At 39.8% G+C, this 21,818-nt stretch overlaps 1 protein-coding gene and 1 non-coding gene across 2 annotated transcripts in view; one reads left to right on the forward strand and one right to left on the reverse strand.

The window, feature by feature from the left end:
* CORIN (corin, serine peptidase) overlaps window positions 1-21,818 on the reverse strand; it is a 222,651-nt gene that overhangs the window by 119,831 nt on the left and 81,002 nt on the right. The window lies entirely within an intron of this gene.
* Window positions 5,238-5,340, forward strand: LOC116754867. Its single transcript, XR_004350196.1, has one exon. It is a non-coding gene; the product is annotated as a U6 spliceosomal RNA (small nuclear RNA).

The raw sequence follows: 21,818 nt of genomic DNA on the forward strand, positions 1-21,818 counted from the left end.
CCTATCAAATTACCAATGGCAATTTTTATAGAACTAGAACAAAAAATCGTAAAATTTGTATGAGGACACAAAAGACCCCGAATAGCCAAAGCAGTCTTGAGGTAAAAAAATGGAGCTGGAGGAATCAGACTCTCTGACTTCAGACTATACTACAAAGCTACAGTAATCAAGACAATATGGTACTGGCACAAAAACAGAAATATAGATCAGTGGAACAGGAGAGAAAGCCCCGAGGTAGCCCATGCACCTATGGTCAACTAACCTGACAAAGGAGGCAAGGATATACAATGGAGAAAAGACAGTCTCTTCAATAAGTGGTGCTGGAAAACTGGACAGCTACATGTAAAAGAATGAAATTAGAACACTCCTTAACACCATACACAAAAATAAACTCAAGGGCTTCCCTGGTGGCGCAGTGGTTGAGAGTTCGCCTGCCGATGCAGGGGACATGGGTTCGTGCCCCAGTCCGGGAGGATCCCACATGCCGCAGAGCAGCTGGGCCCATGAGCCATGGCTGCTGAGCCTGCGCGTCCAGAGCCTGTGCTCCGCAACGGGAGAGGCCACAACAGTGACAGGCCTGCGTACCGCAAAAAATAAATAAATAAATAATCTCAAAATAGATTAGAGACCTAAACATAAGACCGGACACTATAAAATGCTTAGAGGAAAACATAGGAAGACATAAATCACAGCAAGATCTTTTTTGATCCACCTCCTAAAGTAATGGGAGTTAAAAACAAAAATAAACAAACTGGACCTAATGAAACTTCAAAGCTTTTGCACAGCAAAGGAAACAATAAACGAGATGAAACTAGATGAAAAGGCAACCCTCAGAATGGGAGAAAATAGTTGCAAACGAATCAATGGACAAAGGATTAATCTCCAAAATATATAAACAGCTCATGCAGCTCAATATCAAAAAAACAAACAACCCAATCCAAAAAGGGGCAGAAGATCTAAATAGGCATTTCCCCAAAGAAGACATACAGCTGGCCAAGAAGCACATGAAAAGCTGCTCAACATCACTAGTTATTAGAGAAATGCAAATCAAAACTACAATGAGGTATCACCTCACACCAGTTAGAATGGGCATCATCAGAAAATCTACAAACATCAAATGCTGGAGAGGGTATGGAGAAAAGGGAACCCTCTTGCACTGTTGGTGGGAATGTAAACTGATACAGCCACTATGGAGAACAGTATGGAGGTTCCTTAAAAACTAAAAATAGAATTACCATATGATCCAGCAATCCCACTACTGGGCATATACCCATAGAAAACCATAATTCAAAAAGACACATGCACCCCCATGTTCATTGCAGCACTATTTACAATAGCCAGGTCATGGAAGCAACCTAAATGCCCATCGATAGAAGAATGGATAAAGAACATGTGGTACATATATACAAGGGAATATTACTCAGCCATGAAAAGGAATGAAATTGGGTCATTTGTTGATACGTGGATGGATCTAGAGACTGTCATACAGAATGAAGTAAGTCAGAAAGCAGAAAGAGAAAAACAAATATTGTATATTAACACATATATGTGGAACCTAGAAAAATGGTACAGATGAACTGGTTTGCAGGGCAAAAATTGAGACACAGATGTAGAGAACAAACATATGGACACCAAGGGGGGAAAGCCGTGGGGGGTGGGGTGGTGGTGGTGGTGGGATGAATTGGGAGATTGGGATTGACATGTATACACTGATGTGTATAAAACTGATGACTAATAAGGACCTGCTGTATAAAAAAGTAAATAAAATTCAAGAATTCAAAAAAATGAAAGAGAACTTCTGGGGTAATGGACATGTGTACTGTCTTGACTGTGGTAATGATTTCACAGGTGTATATATACCTATGTCAACTGTATTAAATTGTATGATTTAAATAAGTATATATATACATACTTTAAAATATGATTTAAAACGTGTGTATTTATGGTTTGTCAACTTTGCCCCAATTAAAAAAAAACAATGGAAAAGAATATGAAAAGGAATATGTATATATATGTGTATAACTGAGTTACTTTGCTGTACAGCAGAAATTAATACAACATTGTAAATCAACTATACTTCAATAAAAAAATACTAAAATATAATCATATTTTCCCTTATTTTATCACTTATAAAACATAATAGCAGTCATAGTGATATATGAGGAACATAAACTGAATAAAAAATAATACTTTGTGTCATAATTTAAGAAAAACTACACTATTAATGTGATTTTTCTGGCTCATCATTCTGCAAATTCATTTACTAATTCATCAAAATGTATACTTTTGGGGCTTCCCACGTGGCGCAGTGGTTGAGAGTCCGCCTGCCGATGCAGGGGACACGGGTTCGTGCCCCGGTCCGGGAAGATCCCACATGCCACGGAGCGGCTAGGCCCGTGAGCCATGGCCGCTGAGCCTGTGCATCCGGAGCCTGTGCTCCACAATGGGAGAGGCCACAACAGTGAGAGGCCCGCGTACCGCAAAAAAAAAAAAAAAAAAAAAAATGTATACTTTTAGCAACATTATTTTCAATCTATATAATGGAAGATGGTGTCAGTAGCTTGACAAAAAGGCAAGATTGCAAACAATTTTTGTTAACTTTTAATTTTGACAAGGATCTTTTTTCTGATGCAACTTTTCTTGTTGCTTTAAGGCTATTTTATAGGCTTGACAGCACTGGGATATATTTCCGACAAATTATTTCAAAATACAAATTTTAGTATATCTAGAGCTGATGATTGTCATGGAGAAATTAATGAAAAGGTTTAACTCTTCATATGAATTAGTTCTAAGTCTGAATTTAATTTTAAATATAAACTTATACAATGGCATGTTAATGTTTCTTCTGATATTTCCTATAAATCGTGGAGATCACACCAGAACTCAAATGTGGCTTCAAAATTTGTGTACAATTCAAAATGTCTGTTTATATATTCTATAGCTGTATCACCAATTTTAAGGAAAATTTTCATTTTATGTTATCTTCCTTGTTAATAAGTGTTGCACCCAAAGATACTGCACCTCATTAATAAGTGGTGCACATAAAAATAGTGGTTTTTCTCCATTGACAATGGTTAACTGTAACTTCTATTTCCAAACCTGTGGATATTTGTTTTGCAATGTTTCCCAAGGATTCTAAAATCTTTGAAGAATTCTAATAACTCCTTGATAAATGCTTTATTGCAATGTTCATGCATGTGCTTTTATTGTATAATAATTTACTAACAAAGTCTGTTGCCCAAGCACTGTCTGTCTCATGGTTCAGGTGGAGAGTTAATATTTGTGCAGAAGCCACAGGGACAGGCCCCAGGGACAATCGACCAAGCTGGCCTCCCACAAGTCCCCATGTGGAGTCCCTCTTTTTCCCCAGGGCCAAGCCCACCACTGCCACCCTCAAAACCTGCTTCTGTTGTTGCTTCTCCTGTTGTGGCACCATCACGGCCATCAATCTGGGCCCAGGTCCTGGCCCGGCCACCTTGGGGCCCTGTGGATTCCCAGACAGTCCTCAGGCACATGCTTTGGGCCACCAGACCAATCGCTCAGCACCCACACCGCCTGACCATCAAGCCATTTGGTAGGTACCCAAGTGTGCACACCCTACCCACTAACACATCCCCACCGCTCACGTACATGCTCCACTGTCCCATCAAACCTCACTTACACAAGTATAAAGATAAAGCTATTAATTTCAAGATGGTGACAGCAAAGCATTAAACCAAGCCTGGAAGCCTTCTAAGCACAGGGCCCTGGGCCACAGCACGGATCGCCAGCCCAGAAAACCGGCCCTGCCTCTGCCTTTCAAAGCAAACAGAAAGGCAGGGAGGGTGAGATGGGGATGAAAACCTGTGACAAGTCCTTCTGAGAAGTTACAGGAGCAGGGGTTCCAGCATCCCACTAGGTCACTGTATTCTTCCTCTGCCCACATCTCTTCTGCCATACTCACCAAATTCCATCCTGTTGGAGTCACTGTCTAGACATGGGAACCACCACTGTGATACGGCAGGAACTGCTAGCTGTCCATCCTAACGTGCTCTCCATCTCTTTCATAGTAATGGAGTTTAAGGTGGACGCAAGATTGCCGAGCTAAAGACTACATTTCCCAGTCCCATATCACTAAGTTCTCCACAATAGAATATAAGCAGATTCTTCTTCTACTTGGCCTGCTTTAAAAGGGACTTGCTGCCATGTACTTCCTCTGTTTGCCCTCCCACAAGCTGGAGCACAGATACAGGGCTCAGCCATCTTCAATCACTTAGACAAGGAACCTGGTCTAGGGATTGGTGAAGCAAAAAATGGATGGAACCCACATCTTTAGATGACTTCATAGGGCAAGCCTGACTTGGCAAACTGGAAAATTCATCTTGGATCTATCGCTTAACAGAGAAATTAAATGTTATTTTCTTTAAGCCACTGTCTTTCAGGATCTCTTCTATTACAGCAGGTTAATTATTCTGTAACTAATATGAATAGTTTGAATCTGGAGAGGTTTCATTCCCATTATTCATCTGTCCATAAGGAAGATCTGAGAATAAAAAGGTATGAAAGTTAGGACCCGAGGAAGAAGCTGGGTCCACCACACCCCTCTGAGGACTGTGGATGTACCTTTGGACAGAGACATTGATTTACACATATCAACTATGAATCTAATAGGCGTCAGTAACAGCCTAGAGATGTACTCACAACACTGCTTCTATGAGAAAATATCTGTCATGTTTGAAATAACTAATTTGCAAATATATCTTTGAAATACAGCCCAGTCATTCACTGAAGGATGCCTGTAATTCTGCACCTACCTTACAGAATTGTAGCAAAGATTTGACATAATACATGCAAACCATTAGGCACAGTATCTGACACCAAGCGAGCTTTTGATACATTTAATTTCTTTGTTATCACTGACACTATTAAAGTGACATCATAATATAGGCAGCCAAACGAAGAAGGAAGTACTTTAAGGACATATTGTGCCTCAGGCCCGTGGCGTCAGTGGGCAACAACCCTCTCTCCTCTGACATCCCCCCTGAGGTATGAGGGATAAATCAGTTAAAACATTCCCAACGCTCTTAGATTCCAAAAGTAGTTCTAGTAGGTTTTTCCAGAAATAAACTGCATAAAATATTACCTCAAAAAATGTGTGACCTGTTAAAACATTCCCCAAAATAGACCATTAGAAGTGATGGGTTAGAGAATCAACATAGAAGGAAATGTCTCTGCATCAGAAAGAAGAAACCAAACGCTTGCTTCGGCAGCACATATACTAAAATCGGAATGATACAGAGAAGATTAGCATGGCCCCTGCACAAGGCTGACATGCAAATTCGTGAAGTCTTCCATATTTTTTGGAATATTACTCAGCCATAAAAAAGAATGAAACAATGCCATTTACAGCAACAGGGATGGACTTACAGATTATCATACTAAGTGAAGTAACTCAGAGAAAGGCAAATATCATATGACATCACTTACATGTGGAATCAAAAAAAATGATACAAATGAACTTACATACAAAACAGAAATAGACCCACAGACATAGAAAACAAACTTATGATTACCAAAGGGGAAAGGGGGGGAGGGATAAATTAGGAGTTTGGGGTTAACGTATACACACTACTATATATAAAATAGATAACCAACAAGGACCTACTGTATAGCACAGGGAACTATACTCAATTTTATAATAACCTATAGGGGAAAAGAATCTGAAAAAGAAAAAAATATATATATACATAAAATATATAACTGAACCACTGTGCTGTACACCTGAAACTAATGCAACACTGTAAATAAGCTATACTTCAATTAAAAAAAAATTAAATTTAAATTTAAATTAAAAAAAAGAAAGACAAAACCAAGAAGTGAGTTCAAGAGAGAAACATGAAAGCCACCAAATCCACTCCTCTCAACCCTACAAGAGCCTGGAATTAGAATAAATAAGTTTACCTTCTGCAAGATTTAACTTTACAATCGATAATACACAATGGATCAGGGCAAGCTGGCTTTTTAAAACTCAAGAAGAAAACGGGCTTCTACTTTGAAAAAACTTTTTTTAAATTAAAGGGAAACAATAAAACCTTGAAAGCTATAGGGAATAGAAAGAGATAATGGAAAATCCTGAGCCTTAATTAGGTGTGGAGAAAAACTGGTAATACATGAAACCGCAAAGGTAGACTTTTAATTACTTATCTCTAGAGCACGGTTTTCAGAGAGTGAACAATGAATAAGACAATAACAAAGACCAGAAAAAGGAGGCAAAATAGGTGAATACCCGCAGAAAGATTTCTTAATCTGGACTGGGCAGTATTTCATTTGTTCAGCATTTTTAAGGAAGGAAATATTCCACATAGAGAAAACTTCAAATAGCTAAAGCGTATCTCTTTAAGATTCCTAACATCTTTCATAATTTTATTAAAGCTCAGTGAAATAGAACACTTGTTCTCCACCTTCTGAAATGGAGAGTGCTAATTTTTAACATTTCTTTGTCGCCCCAAGGTCTTTACAATGAGCGGCAAAAATTTCTCAGTGCCAGAGGAAAGTTCCTCGGAGCGGGAGAGGGGGGTAGTATTTGTCCCTCTGCTAAGCTGCCTAAGAGTGCTGCCTGCTTTAGGCTCTTGCCCCTTGGAATGTATCATCCTTCCCCATTATATACAGGCTCAGTGGTCACCATCTCTACTGGTGTAGAGATACCTGCACCAGTAGTTCTATCCACCTCCGTTTCCAATTTGTTTGCCATTAATTACAGATCTGGGAAACAAACAAACAAACAAAAGCCAGTTTTTAGATTTGTTTTCAAAGTAAAAATGAACATGCTATGAAAGAGGATCGTGGGAAATATTTTTAATGGCAGAGTGAACAGCTATGTCATTGTTCATCTTTTTTGTATTTTTACTTTTCAATCATTGGTTGTGTTCTGATTAATTTAGGTGGCAACCTCTGGATAAGTAAGGTGCTACCATATATTCAAATAACTGAATTAAAATTAGAGGCAGCACAGGAAAAGAGGTAATATTGCTGCAGTGGAAAGAGCATGGAGCTCTACCATTAGAACTGGGTTCCAGTCCCAGCTCTGCCTCTAATCAGCAGCATGAACACTCATACCCACCACGGAGAGGTATTCTGAAGACTAAAAAAGATAAAGTGCCTGACTCCATACCTGGCACATATAGAGCTCATATAGGCAAGCTAGATTATTATTTTAAAATCATTGAACATGTACGGAAATTTGGATGTGTGCCTAATATGCTCAAGAGGGATTATGAGAAACCCAAAATTCAATCTGTAAGAAAAGAATCAACTTTAAATTATTTCAGGTAAAATAGAGTTAATTAAGTTTCTGGAATTTTAAAGCTGGAAGAGACTGGCAAACCTACAGTCCTGCCTCTCCATTCTAAAGATGAGGAAACTTGACTTGGCCAAGGTCATAGAGCTAATTAGAATGTAAAGGGCAGGACTGGAACCCAGGTTTTCTAATGTCTAATCCAAGGCTCTAAAGCAAATATGAATTAATCTAGAACAGAAGTTGGCAAACTTTTTCTATAAAGGGCCAGATAGTAAATTGTTTAGGCTTTGCAATGCATACAGTCTCTGCTGCAGTTGTTTATGCCATTGTAGAGCAAAAGCAGTCATAGATAATATACAGATGAAAGGGCATGGATGCGTTTCAATAAAACTTTATTTACAAAATAGGCTGCAGGCTGTATCTGGCTCATGGGCTGCAGTTTGCTGATCCTGATCTGGAACAAGTTGACAGACCCTTTAGATAAAGGAAAATGATGGGTATAATTTCAAATCAACAAATCTATAGTCAATACAGTAAAAAACTGGAAGACAATAAGAGAACTCAGAAGATTGATTTTATACACATATGTGTGTATATGTATATATACACACACATATATTTTGCTATTGTGACTAATAGTTCATTTTATTTTATTTTTTGGCTATGCCACACGGCATGCAGGATCTTAGTTCCCCAACCAGGGATCGAATCTGTGCCCCCAGCGGTGGAAGCTTGGAGTCTTAGCCACTGGACCACCAGGGAAGTCCCCGTGACTAATGTTGTAAGATGATGTCTGATAAGGATCAATTCTGGCCTTAAGATCATTATATTCTTTAGTAGTAATTGAGATAATGCACGAAAGAAACTCTAAGAAAACAGGAGGACTCTCAAAGAATGGGAATTTTAAATGATCTTGGCTAAATAAGATCTGTGAAGAGAACTAAAATAGTAGTAAACATTAAATAATATAATCTATTTCAGTTAGAATAACTAAAACACAAAATACTAGGAGAAAAAGCAAAGTACTCTAACCTGCAGAAACAAATAAATATTGCCATCAAAATCTACTGATTGCCACAAACTGAAAACACATCACCATCTCACCAAGGGAACATCCTTGATATCAGAATCAAAGAGTATGATTATGGAAAGAGGAATAATCTACCAGAAACAAGAACACACCTAAAGTGTATTTGGCCTTGTGTGAGGACCACCTGGTAATCCTGGTTCCATGATCACAATTTTCACAATATTCTTGAGACACGTAGAGAGAGATCTCATGGAAGAAGGTGCCCAAACACCTTTTCTTCTGCATTAAGGGCTAATGCAAAAAGTGCTGCAATATAAAAAGGCAGGGACAAATTTCCTGTTCCTAAGAAGTAGGACAGATTAGGATAGGTTTGCAAAGGAATATTGTTCAAGCTTCCTCTAGGGAGCCTTTGAGTGTAGTCTGAACTCTACATCTGTTTGGCTTAAGGTATCCTCCCTGAAGAGAAAGGAAAGAAGTAGAAGACTTTTCAACATCTGAATTTTAAGGGAGTTATTCAAGTTGTCATTTGACATATACTCAACTGAACTAAATGTAGTACTGTATTTTCCCTAATATTTATGTTGTTCCCTACTAGTAAATTGGTTGTTTAAAAAGCACATCTCCCCTTGGAGGCACCAAAGGGTAACCCAATGATATACGGCGAGAATGAGGTTCATTACACCGTGCCAACTTGCTCCCAACATCTGTTCAGTTTACACAATGACTCATTCACAGTACTCAGTGCTTAGTGCAAACAACTGTGATCCTCCAATATTTGGTTTGACCTTGGGCTTTCACACACCTAGACTTTGGTTTCACTGCACGATTTTGGAAGAAGAAAGGCATAAAACGAAGCTATACCAATAAACAAGAGATTGACTTGTAAATACGAACGTTTTAGGTATCCAACTTCTGCAACTCAAAAGGATCTGAGTCAACAGGATGACGCTAGCCAAAAAGTATTTAGACACCTTTGCTCTCTGTCAGAAACACAGTTAGAGCCGTTGCCTGAGTATGGTAATCCAGTGTCACTTCCTATACCTTTTTCTTTATATAGCAAGGAAAATGTTTAACATATATAAAGGATCACAATCCAAAGCAAAGTTAAATCACAGAGAATAGTGTTTTTCATATATATGTATTGTATATATATATGAATGTATATGTATAGTCCTTTTTCTATTCATATGTTCACTTGCAATGCAGTAATAATTTATAGCTAAATATAGCTATGAGAAAAGCTTCAGTATCTTATTTCTGTGCATCAGTTTAAAAAAAAGACGGCTTCAATTATCACACAAAAATATTGATGCTTTACAAATATTACTAAAAAGTAAATGGGCCACTTTCACACTTGTTAAAGATAAAATAACTGAAAGCATAATGTGTTGGAAAAAATAGAGAATATATTCTCTACAATGCACAGTAGGGAAATACCTATTAGCTGTAACTGATGCAATAAACAAAATTCCTGTATTAATAATACTACCAACACCACAGCTAAAGCAAATTTTCAAAAAAAATAAATTGGCAAGACCAAAAAGATGCCCGCCCCTAGAAGAAAAGTTACGTTTAGCTTGCTTAAAGGAAAAGTAACATTTTGTGTCGAAACTCAGAAATCCCAGAACCAAGGATCTTTCTCATTTATTTTCCATTGTAACGTCCTTCAAGGTTTTTCACAGCAACAACAATGGCTCTAATCGAGGACTCAGGCATGCAAAACCGATACATATTCAATTTTACCAGCTGGTAAAAAATGTGTTTTCTCACCCACAGCTTTGACCAGGTCACCCCACCCCACCAGTGGCCTCACTGTTGTTCTCCTTATCAAGGGCAGACTCCTCATTCTCGACTTCAAAGGCCCCCTCCAGTTTTCCCAGCTTTCATTTCCTCTCTAACCAGTCTGTATTCTTCCAGCCAAGAAATCCCTTCATTCCGTCCTTTCATTCACTGGCCCCCAATCTTCATCCATACTCTCTCACACTTCCAGGCAGGCTCAGATCACTTTCCGCAACCTATTTCTTCCCTTCAGATGAAACCTAAAAACTAAACTTGTTAGATGACCAGCTGCTTTTGTTTCCTTGTTTTTATTTTGAAATCTGATGCCACGTGCTCTGTACAAAAGAGACTGGGACCAGGACCCCAATTACAGATTTCTCGAGTATTTCAGTCATTCATGTTCAATCTATTAGACCTATTATATGAGGCATGACACAGAATAAAAAACAAAGCCTTTGCATCACATTTAAATATAGGAAAAGAGAGACATCCTATTGCATTTTATGACTGCTGGTTGTAGGAATTTCAGTTGATATCTTTTGGGGGACCATGCCAGGACCGGAAGAAACTGGGAAGGCTTAGTTCTAGATAGGAGAAGAACAAAGGCACAGACAGCCCCATATCACACCATGAGAGTGATAAACCGGCAACGAGCCGAGGAGGAACAGACACAGACACAGGACAGGGGAGAGGGAACCTGGCTGCAAATGAGCACAGTATTCCAAGTAGGAATAAAAACAGACCAGCGTTCAGCCAGGCAGAACGGCCTTAGGGCATCTGACTTGGCACCAAAAGCCAAAATGGGCACAAAATATTAGTGACACGGATCACTAGCTCATTAGACTTAGCTTCTGCAAGTCCATTCCCTTTTCTGCAATAAACGTCGCTGTCAGCTTGCATGTCTTGTTGTTCATAATAATAATCCTAACGAGACTCCCAGTTGCAATGCAAAAGGCTGGATTAATTCTGTGCCCTTAAGTTACTTTCTTCGTTGCTAAAAGCACCTTCATTCATCCTCTCATTCAAAAACATACTCAGTGTCAAGGTTATTTTGTCAGGAAATATCCTGAAATGATGAGCTTCAGTGTCCTTGTCTGTAAGATAATAGTATATACCCAGTACGTTGCGGAGGAAATTAAATGAGACAGTGATATAAAGCACTTAACACGGTAACCGGCACCCAGCAGACACGCAAGAAGTTAGCTATTATGATTGTTGTTGTTGCTATTGCTATTATTATTACTGCAAGACTCTTGTTTTTAACAGACGACAGTTGTCACTGTAACCTGAGCCATAAGCCAATAAGATCTATTTTTAAAACCAATGTTTATTTACACACATTTTCTACCTTGCTATAGAATACAATGAATCATGTTTTTTATAAAGAATTTTCCAGAGTCCCAGTGGGACTCCATTCCAATTCTCTTGAAGCTAGTAGGGCACCAACCTGCTTCCTAATCAACTAGGGAAAAGACAAGAGCAAGGAAAGAGAAGAACTAAAGTAGAAGATTTAGCATTCCTTAGCCCGTATTATAGTTAAAAGGCGAAAGAGGTCAAAAATAAAATAAAATAAAATGAGAGGTGAGTTGAGCCATTTCTCACAACTCTTGTGGGCCTCAGAGGAGGGCAGATGTCATCAAAACTGCTTTTGCAATTTGCCCTTTAAATGTCCTGAAGTTTGTCCCCTTTCCTTTTGTGTCCTTCCCTTGTACTTCATGTTCATCCTCCATAAGCTCATTCACCTTCTTTGATTTCAGCCCAACATATACACTAGTAACTCCCAAGCTCTTTGTTCCCCCAGCTCAAACCCTCTCTCCTGGTACCTACACCCAATGAATGACATAACAAGGGAATTCACAAGTCCAAATGGTTCTTTCTCCCAAACTAGTCTCTTCCCTGTAGCCTCTACTTTGACAAGTGGTACAAACACCACCTCTTCCCAACCAAACACTTGCTTGTTATCATTCTTTCTGCCTTTTCCTCTCCCCAGCGGGTCACCAAATCTCTAATGCGTGAGTCCTTCGGAACAGGGACTTTGTCAGTCGTGTTCACTCCTGAATCCCCAGCACCAGAAACAATCCTCCCCAGCACCAGAAACAATCCCAGCACATACTAGGTGCTCCATGCCCCTTTGCTGATGCATGAATGGCGCATAATTGCAGCTCCATAACTGCTGAAAACAAGCATGAATGCATGTCTTCAAGCTGAGGTCCCAGAAAACAAGATGAACATAAAAATAATTCCCCTTTTCTTAAATTTCTCTAGTAATTTGTTCTTCTAAACGAGGCTATTAAATCATATAAAACTATTGGTTTTCTATCAGAATAAACAAATAGTATTTGTTTTGTTACAACGTTCAAATGTTAATCTCCTGGCTGTTGAGTTTCACAGTTACGCAAGAAGCTTTCCAGACTTCAGATTTTATCCTATAAAAATCTGTAAAAAATACTCTTTTCAAAAGTTATACTTAGCAGGGAGTCTTCTGAAATACAAATCGGGAAAATTGGAAACAGCTTAGCAACCCCAAAGAATAATATTTCAGATTATTGTATGGAGTAAAAAGCCAGGTCCTATGGGACCACTGGCTGGATGTATGAAGCGATTTCAGAAAACATTAACTCTTTCAGACCTTCTATATGCTATTTAGTGGACAGAAGTAACTTGTGAAGGACTCTCAAGATTTTTGAGCCATCAGCCTTACATTTCATCTAGAACTTTCTGTCCATTGCATTGAGTTGATTTTAGTGAACTAGGGTCCTAAAGTACAGGTGTTGTTTTCTTGCTAAGAAGTATGTGGCCTTGCATCTTACTTCATATCAAATCCCCAGTCAATTCACCTTGCAAGGCTTTGCTATAAATAACAGAAATAAAGGCCCATACCTTCATGTCTGCCCCTGTATTTGACTGGCGGAATAAAAGACTTCATGAAATAAAAATATTTCGAGGCTCATTTATTTTTATCTATACCAGGCAGATCTGAACACTATATGTTTTCTTTAATTAGAAGACTGCCGGCAGGCAGACTTATTTTCAGTACAGAGTCTTTGCCTAAATTAAGCTATACATTCCTGACATCTTATCCAAGGAGACTGAGAGCAAAACACTGAACTCCTCCTTACCAGGTCAATATCAGCAGTTCTAAACTAAACAGCCACTTTTTGTCCTGTGTTGAGATTTATCTGAAACGCCAATCGCGAAAAAAAAAATAGGAACATTGCCATGAAGAAAAGAAGAGAGAGAAGCTGATGGGGCACGTGCAGGTAACCACTGCATATCTAATCACAAATTATAAGGTTAAGGAACAGTAATTGCTTTATATATGCAATTGTGCGCTTTATACATATACATGTACGTATACATAGAAATGTCCCGACACAATATGCACTTTTTAAATAAAATAAACCTTTTCCTTCTTTTGTGGGCCTAACGCTATATAGGTCTAATCTTTAATCTACTCTAAGTGCCTGCAAGGAATGATTTTTAAATAAGTAGGCTCTGCACACAGCATCACCATTTTGTGCTCATTTTGAATGCTGTTAAGTTAAATGCACGTAGAAATGCTCTTTTCTCCTCTTAAACTGGGTGCGCTATGTTTTATAACAGGGCCATCCTAGGTCCTTGAACTCTTAACAGGCCTACATTCAAACAGGTTCAAATCACAGCTTTGCAGAGTCCTGCCTCTATAATCCTGAGCGAGTTATTTAACCTCTCTAAGCATCAGCTCTCTCATCTACAAAATGGGTAGTGTCTCGGCCAGTTCACACTGCCACAGCAATCCCGCAGACTGGGTTGCTTAAGCAACAAATATTTATTTCTCATGGTTCTGGAAGCCCAAGATCAGGGTGCCAGCAGGGTGAGGTTGGCACCTGACCCTGGCCTTCCTTGGTGTATGCGCACAGAGAGAGCAAGGTCTGGGCTCTTTTTTTTTTTTTTTTTTGCGGTATGCGGGCCTCTCACTGTTGGGGCCTCTCCCGCTGTGGAGCACAAGCTCCGGACGCGCAGCCCCAGCGGCCATGGCTCACGGGCCCAGCTGCTCCACGGCACATAGGAGCTTCCCGGACCGGGGCATGAACCCACGTCCCCTGCATCGGCAGGCAGACTCTCAACCACTGCGCCACCAGGGAAGCCCTGGGCTCTTTTCTTAAAAGGACACTCTTGCTTCTCTTTAGGGTTTGCTACATTTCTCTAAGCACTAATAAATAATATTTGTTTCTTTTTTCCTTTTCTTTAAAAAAAAAAGATGCTAATCCCATCGCGGGATCCACCCTCACAACCTCATCTAAACCTCATTACCTCCCAAAGTTCCCACCTCCTAACACCATTCCATTGGGAGTTACTTTGAAGATTTGAATTGGGGGGCTCCCCGGGGCTTCCCTGGTGGCGCAGTGGTTGAGAGTCCGCCTGCCGATGCAGGGGACGCGGGTTCGTGCCCCGGTCCGGGAAGATCCCACGTGCCGCGGAGCGGCTCGGCCCGTGAGCCATGGCCGCTGAGCCTGCGCGTCCGGAGCCAGTGCTCCGCAACGCGAGAGGCCACAGCAGTGAGAGGCCCGCGTACCGAAAAAAAAAAAAAGATTTGAATTAGGGCAGGGGGAGGGGGGCACAAACATGCAGGCTGTTAACAGGAAGAATAACTATGAGCTTCACAGTGCTGCTGTGAGGGATAAAGAAGAAAACGTCTCTAAGATGCTTAGCACAGTGCTTTGTATATAATAAATGCTCAGCAAATGTTATATATCATTATTGTTATAACTATTCTTATTAAACACTATTATTCTCTATTATTTGGATTGGAAAGTCTGACCACCACATCTTCTGGGATTTTTTTTTTCTTGTTTAATTCTGTAACTGCCTTAACCATATTCACCCAAGAGTAGCTTAACTTAAAAGTAATTGATTTTCCCTTCTACAAATCTCTATTGAAATCCCACTTCCAAAGACTAGCCCCACCAGCCTCTAACTATTCCATCTTCACAATTACTCAGCACTTTTCTGCGCTTGACACTTATCACATATACTAATGCAATCACTTGGATACATGCATATGCATTTCTGTCCCTTGTGATTCATTTTTATGATATATGTGTCTGTTTTCAACATTAGATGATCACTAATGAAGTAGAACCAGGATAATAGCCAGGTCTGTATGATTCTACAATAGCCACCTTCTTAGGGTGGGATGTTTCCCAAGGGTAAGCAAAAACTTTCCAAGGGTACATACAGGCAGAGCTTTAAGGGAATCAATTTCCATATCCTAATTTCCCTCTTTTCCATAGTTAACCTTACTTGAGGCCACATGCAAGGATGAAGTCATCAGTTTTCCTTCCCTACCTCCCCTTTCATGATGTCCTTTTTTTCAATTGATGGGAAAAACAAAAACAAAAACAAAAACCATGTCTCTTATCCATTCCAAACTCGCTCTGGTATATAATTCTAAAGTGTGAAACATCTGGAGTTCCAAACAGACAGATAATTCAAAATACCTTCCGTTTAGCTATCTTGCATCCTCATCCTCCAACAGTCAGAGAATATATTGTTCCTAAGGGAAAACCCCTTGAAGGGCAAAGTTAAAAGATCAAAGAGAAGAAACATTGAAGGCAAGGGTGGCTCATTTCCTTCAGGCAGCAAACTTGTGTCGAGGCACTGAATTTTGTGTCTGTCTGCCTACCTAAATATGTATCTTAAAATTAAAAGTAAAGGGCTTCCCTGGTGGCGCAGTGGTTGAGAGTCCGCCTGCCGATGCAGGGGACGCGGGTTCGTGCCCTGGTCCGGGAAGACCCCACATGCCGCGGAGCGGCTGGGCCTGTGAGCCATGGCCGCTGGGCCTGCGCGTCCGGAGCCTGTGCTCCACAACGGGAGAGGCCACAGCAGTGAGAGGCCCGCGTACCGCAAAAAAAAAAAAAAAAAAAAATTAAGAGTAAAAAGTGAGATTCTAAGTTTCTAGCTCCAGTTAAAATGGAATAAGAATATTCCACCTCATCTCCCCCTCTGATTATAACTGAGAATTGTGAACAAAACACATAAAGCAACTATCTATGGTATCTAAAAACAAAGGAACAGCAGGCAGATTGAGAAGGGAAATCAAGACTTAAAATAGACTAATACAAATATCAAATCATTACATTGTATACTTGAAACTAATATAACGTTATATGTCAATTAGACTTCAATTAATAAAAAAGACTAATAAGGAAATGAGTTTTCTAGTGTTTTTCTTTTTTCACCCATATTTCACAACACAGAACCAGGGCAGCAAAATTATGGAACTGTGCAGCAGGCATGACCAAGAGAAACTCTCTCACTGGTCAGAGAAATGGGACGAAGAGGCCCTGCCAAACTAAGAGAGGGGTGGAAGTCTCCAGAGGTGTCTTCCCTCTTGACCCTCCTCTGGAGGGAGTTCCCAGTGTTACAGCAGGCAGGTAGCTAGATATGAGCAGAGAAAGGCGGGCACAGGCCAGGTGGCAGGAAACCTTGCATCTTGTAAACAGCAGGGATCCATGGGAGGACACAGAAAAGCAGGAGCCTCCAGACTGTCAGAAAACGACACATTTTGCGGTGAGAAGTGTCCTGGAGGCAGACAAAGAAAGGTGGGGCAAGGCAGGAGTCTCCTGCATCCTAACATAACCTGTTGCTCATTATGCTCTCATTACAATAAAATTAGCCTTGCAGATAAGAAGTACCCATCGTGCACCAATGCCATGACCCTTCCAATAAAAGCTAAATAAGGACAAAAATCCCTCCTCCCCTTGGGAAGGTGGAGCTGGGATCAAAATCAAGGAATACGACCCCAAACCCCTCTTTCCCCAACGAATATTCCGCCCCTTCATTTATGTGCCCTTCATAACCCTCTTGCCAAAGAAACCCAGTGTAGCTACTCACCTGTCTGCCCTCTCTCCCTCTGAGAGTGTATTCTTGCTTAAATAAATTGATCTTCCTGTCTCGTTTCTGAATTCTTTCTGTGATGAGACAAGAACCTTACTTTTACCGGGAACACCAGTCCTAAAGCTGTACGCCTGCAACAGGGAGGGCAGCAGGCCCCAGAGGTGGTTGTGACAGTACAAGGATACTGAAACTACAGCCTTTTTGGATGAAGGACCAGGAGTAAGGGTCCCTGGGAGCCAGGGAGTTTCAGGGAGATCACAAAGAGAAGGAAGTTTGAGGAGAAGATCTGATGGAGCTGTGTATGACGTCCTGAGCATATTGCCCAGGAATGCATCCATGAAAATGAAATGAAATATAATTCCAAAGGCTTTGAGAAGTAAACTACAATGTAGGCCATGGCCCAGGTACCAGACTGGTCCATGGGAGGCACATACGTGGGAAGGATCAAAACAGTACTACAAAATCTTTGAAAACTAAACTGACATTGGAACAGAAGCCCATAGAAGTTATAATGGGAATTATTACCTAAATCCAAATGGGTCAACTGACTATGAAACAAAAAAACACAAACAAAAATCAACATTCTCCAAAGAATTTTAACAGAGCCCAGAATCTCATAATACTGTATATTCAAAATGCCGAGTTTGTAATCCAAAATTAGTTGACAAACTAAAAAGCAGGACATTCTCAGTACCCCCAAGTGAAAATATAAACACCAACCCTGAGATGATGCAGATGTTGGAATTACTTGACAAAGCCTTTAAAGCAGCTATAATACACATGCTCCATGAAGTAACTGGTTTGAAAAGAGTGGAAGGACAGAAATTCTCAGTAAAGAAGTAGAAGCTACAAGAATCAAGTAGAAATTTTAGAACTAAAAAATACAATAAGTTTTTTTAAGAGCCACAGAATGGCAGAATGGAGATGACAGTGGAAGAGTCAGTGAACTTGAATATAGATTAACAGAAATTATCCAACCTTAATGAGAGAGAAGAAAGATTGAAAAAAACAATGAACATAAATTCAGGGACCTGTTGGGTACTATAAAAAGATCTAACACTGATGTCATTAAAATCCAAGAAGCAAAAGAGAAACATTCGTACAGAAAACTGAAAAATAAATTACTAAAACTTCCTAAGTCTAGTGAAAGATGTAAATTTAGGCTTCAGGAGCTCAGAAGGCCCAAAGAGAATAAACTCAAGGAAAATAATACCTAGACACAACATAATAAACGAAGTGGGGTTTATCCTGGGAAGCAAAGCTATTTCAACATCCAAAAAATAATAATGTAATCACCTTGTTAACAAACTAAAGAAAAACCCCATGATCAAAATAATAAACTCAGAAAAAGCATTTGATAAAATTCAACGTCTTTCATGATAAAAACTCTCAGATAACCAAGAATAGAGTTTAAGGGCCCACCTGATTATGTCAGCTCTACCATGGATACTCTACCTTTCTTAAAGTCAACTGTGACATATAACCTAATCATAGAAGTGACTATCCCATCATATTCACAGTTCATACCCATATTCAAAGGTAGGGAGACTATACAAGTGTAGTGAGTACACAGGGTATTGGAGACTACCTTATAATTCTGTCTACCATAACAAGCAATGAACAATAGGAAACCAATATTCTAAAAACAATACCTTTTACAATAGCTCTAAAAGTATCCAACAAAATATGTGCAAGATCTATATAATGAAAATGTTTAAAAGAGAATCAAGGAAGACCTAATAAATGGAGAGAAAAAGCAAGGGGGGTTAAAAATGAATATCCTTCAATAAGTGAATGAATAATCATACATTGAAATTAAATAGTAATAGTAAAAAGAATGCTACTAATAGCGGATACACGTAACAACATGAATGAGTCTTAAAAGTATCACAATAAGTAAAAGAAGCTAGTCTGAAAAGATAACATGATTCTATTTATATGACATCCTGGAAAAGCATGACTGAAGGTCTGGAGACACTGGTTTCCAGGGGTTTGGGGTAGAAATGTGGGTTTGACCACAAAGGACAACATGAGTACATATTTTGGGTAATAGAACTATTCTGTATCCTGATTGTGTTGGTGGTTACATGAATCTATGCATGCGTTAAAACTCATAAGAAAAAAGTGAACTTTCTGTATAAATTAAGAAGTTAAAAAAAAAGTAAGATTCTTATCACAGGAACATATATTAACACACTAATATAAACTAAAAAATAAAATCAGCTATTTCTGTCAGAAAGTCACTCTAATTTGCCCAATTAGTTTGACATTAAAGATTGACTTTACCAATTAGGTAAATTCTATATAAACTGAATGAACCAAATTAACAGCTTCAAAGCTTTGATGCATATATGTAAAACATATGATAGTATGAAAAGCTTTTCATCAAAATTACTGTATTAGCAAAAATTAATTGAAATTAACAATATTTTAGTTTCCCAAATCTTTCTCAGTATATAGGGGTAAACAAAGTAACTCTAAGTGAAAAAGTAATAAATAGACATTTGATAAATTTGGTAAAATTCTCAAAAATTGAGACTGTGAAGACTCTAATGACTGGATAATAAATTCATGTGCAAGTAAGGTGTTTTCCAACTCTGTGCTTTCAAAAATGGAAGGAGAATCTAATCAAGTTGTCATCTAATCATTAAAAATAATTTTAATGATACATTATTACTATATGACTTTTGACCATTAAACTGGAAAGTTGTTCAAATAATTGAAGGCCATTATTATGGCAAACTCCTTTTATTCCCATGTACTTAATTATGTGAATAAGTTTTCAAGGCACTACAATCTAGAAGACAAAAAAAAAAAAAAAAAAAGGAATGGAACTGATACTAGACCCTGTTCAATTCTACACAAACAAGTTGTAAAAGAAATCATCCTATTAACACATCAAGAGATGAATTTCCAACAAATGTCACATTTAAATTTAGTAATTATTTATAAACACATAATAGACTTAAGTCATAACTATGGTAAAATTAATCAAAAATGCTAACATTCAGTCTCATGAGTGAGGGAAGTTTTTTATAAGTAGTAATTTCCATTTTTATACTTTGTTTTGTTCTAGGGTGATAAAAAAAATCATTATAAGCATTAAAAAGAGAACACACCAGAATGAATTTCTGTGAGAGAAAGGAAATAGAAATAAGAGTTCAGGGAAAAAGAAGAACTATATAATATCTGTCCAGTGTTAAAACAAGGGCTTGTAAATTTTGAATGGCTGTGATGCCAAGTCACTACGGTATTTAAAGTCCACTGGACACATTTAAAAGAGTAACATAACAGCTTCATTTTAAAATGTCAATTGGCCGGGCCATGGAGCTGAGATGTCTGGAGTAGCCATTTTGCTGGAGGAACTCTGGTCTGAAGGGCCAGCCAGGTGCAAGGCCTCTGTGAGCAGCATCCTGTCAGCAAGTGAAACTAGAGGAAGCACAAAGAAGAAGAGAGGGAAAAAAAGAGGGGGAACTTCAAGACAGTGGAGGAGTAAGACGTGGGCATGACCTTCCTCCCCACAAATACATCAGAAATACATCTACATTTGGAACAACTCCTACAGAACACCTACTGAATGCTGACAGAAGACCTCAGACCTCCCAAAAGGCTAGAAACTCCCCACATACCTGGGTAGGGCAAAAGAAAAAAAGAAAAAACAGAGACAAAAGAATAGGGATGGGACGTGCACCTCTGGGAGGGAGCTGTGAAGGAGAAGTTTCCACACACTAGGAAGCCCCTTCGCAGGCGGAGACTGGGGGTGGCGGAGGGGGGAAGCTTTGGAGCCGTGGAGGAGAGCACAGTAACAGGGGTGCGGAGGGCAAAGCGGAGAGATTCCCGCACAGAAGATAGGTGCTGACCAGCACTCATCAGGCCGAGAGGCTTGTCTGCTCACCCACCAGGGCAGGTGGGGTCGGGGTCTGGGGCTGAGGCTCGGGATTCAGAAGTCAGATCCCAGGGAGAAGACTAGGGTTGGATGCATGAACACAGCCTGAAGGGGGCTAGTGCGCCACAGCTAGCCGGGAGGGAGTCCGGGAAAAAGTCTGGAGCTGCCTAAGAGGCAAGAGACCATTGTTTCGGGGTGAAGGAGGAGAGGGGATTCAGAGCACCGCCTAAATGAGCTCCAGAGACAGGTGCAAGCCACGGCTATCAGCATGGACACCAGAGATGGGCATGAAATGCTATGGCTGCTACTGCAGCCACCAAGAAGCCTGTGTGCAAGCACAGGTCACTATCCACACCTCCCTTCCCAGAAGCCTGTGCAGCCCGCCACTGCCAGGGTCCCGAGATCCAGGGACAACATCCCCGGGAGAACACATGGCACGCCTCAGGCTGTTGCAACGTCACGCGGCCTCTGCCCTGCAGGCTCGCCCCAAATTCCGTACCCTCCCTCCCCATGGCCTGAGTGTGCCAGAGCCCCCTAATCAGCTGCTCCTTTAACTCCCTCCTGTCTGGGTGGGGAAGAGATGCCCTCAGGTGACCTACACACAGAGGCAGGACCAAGTCCAAAGCTGAACCCCAGGAGCTGTGTGAACAAAGAAGAGAAAGGGATATTTCTCCCAGCAGCCTCAGGAGCAGCAGATTAAATCTCCACAATCAACTTGATGTACCCTGCATCTGTGAATAGACAATGAATCATCCCAAAATTGCGGCGGTGGACTTTGGGGGCAACTGTAGACTTCGGGTTTGCTTTCTGCATCTAATTTCTCTCCGGTTTTATGTTTATCTTAGTTTATTTAGTATTTAGAGCTTATTATAACTGGTAGATTTGTTTATTGATTTGGTTGCTCTCTTCCTTTTCATATATATATATATATATATATATATATATATATATATATGTATATGTATATA

Source organism: Phocoena sinus, chromosome 5 (genome assembly GCF_008692025.1).
Source record: "Phocoena sinus isolate mPhoSin1 chromosome 5, mPhoSin1.pri, whole genome shotgun sequence".
Classification (NCBI taxonomy): Eukaryota; Metazoa; Chordata; class Mammalia; order Artiodactyla; family Phocoenidae; genus Phocoena; species Phocoena sinus.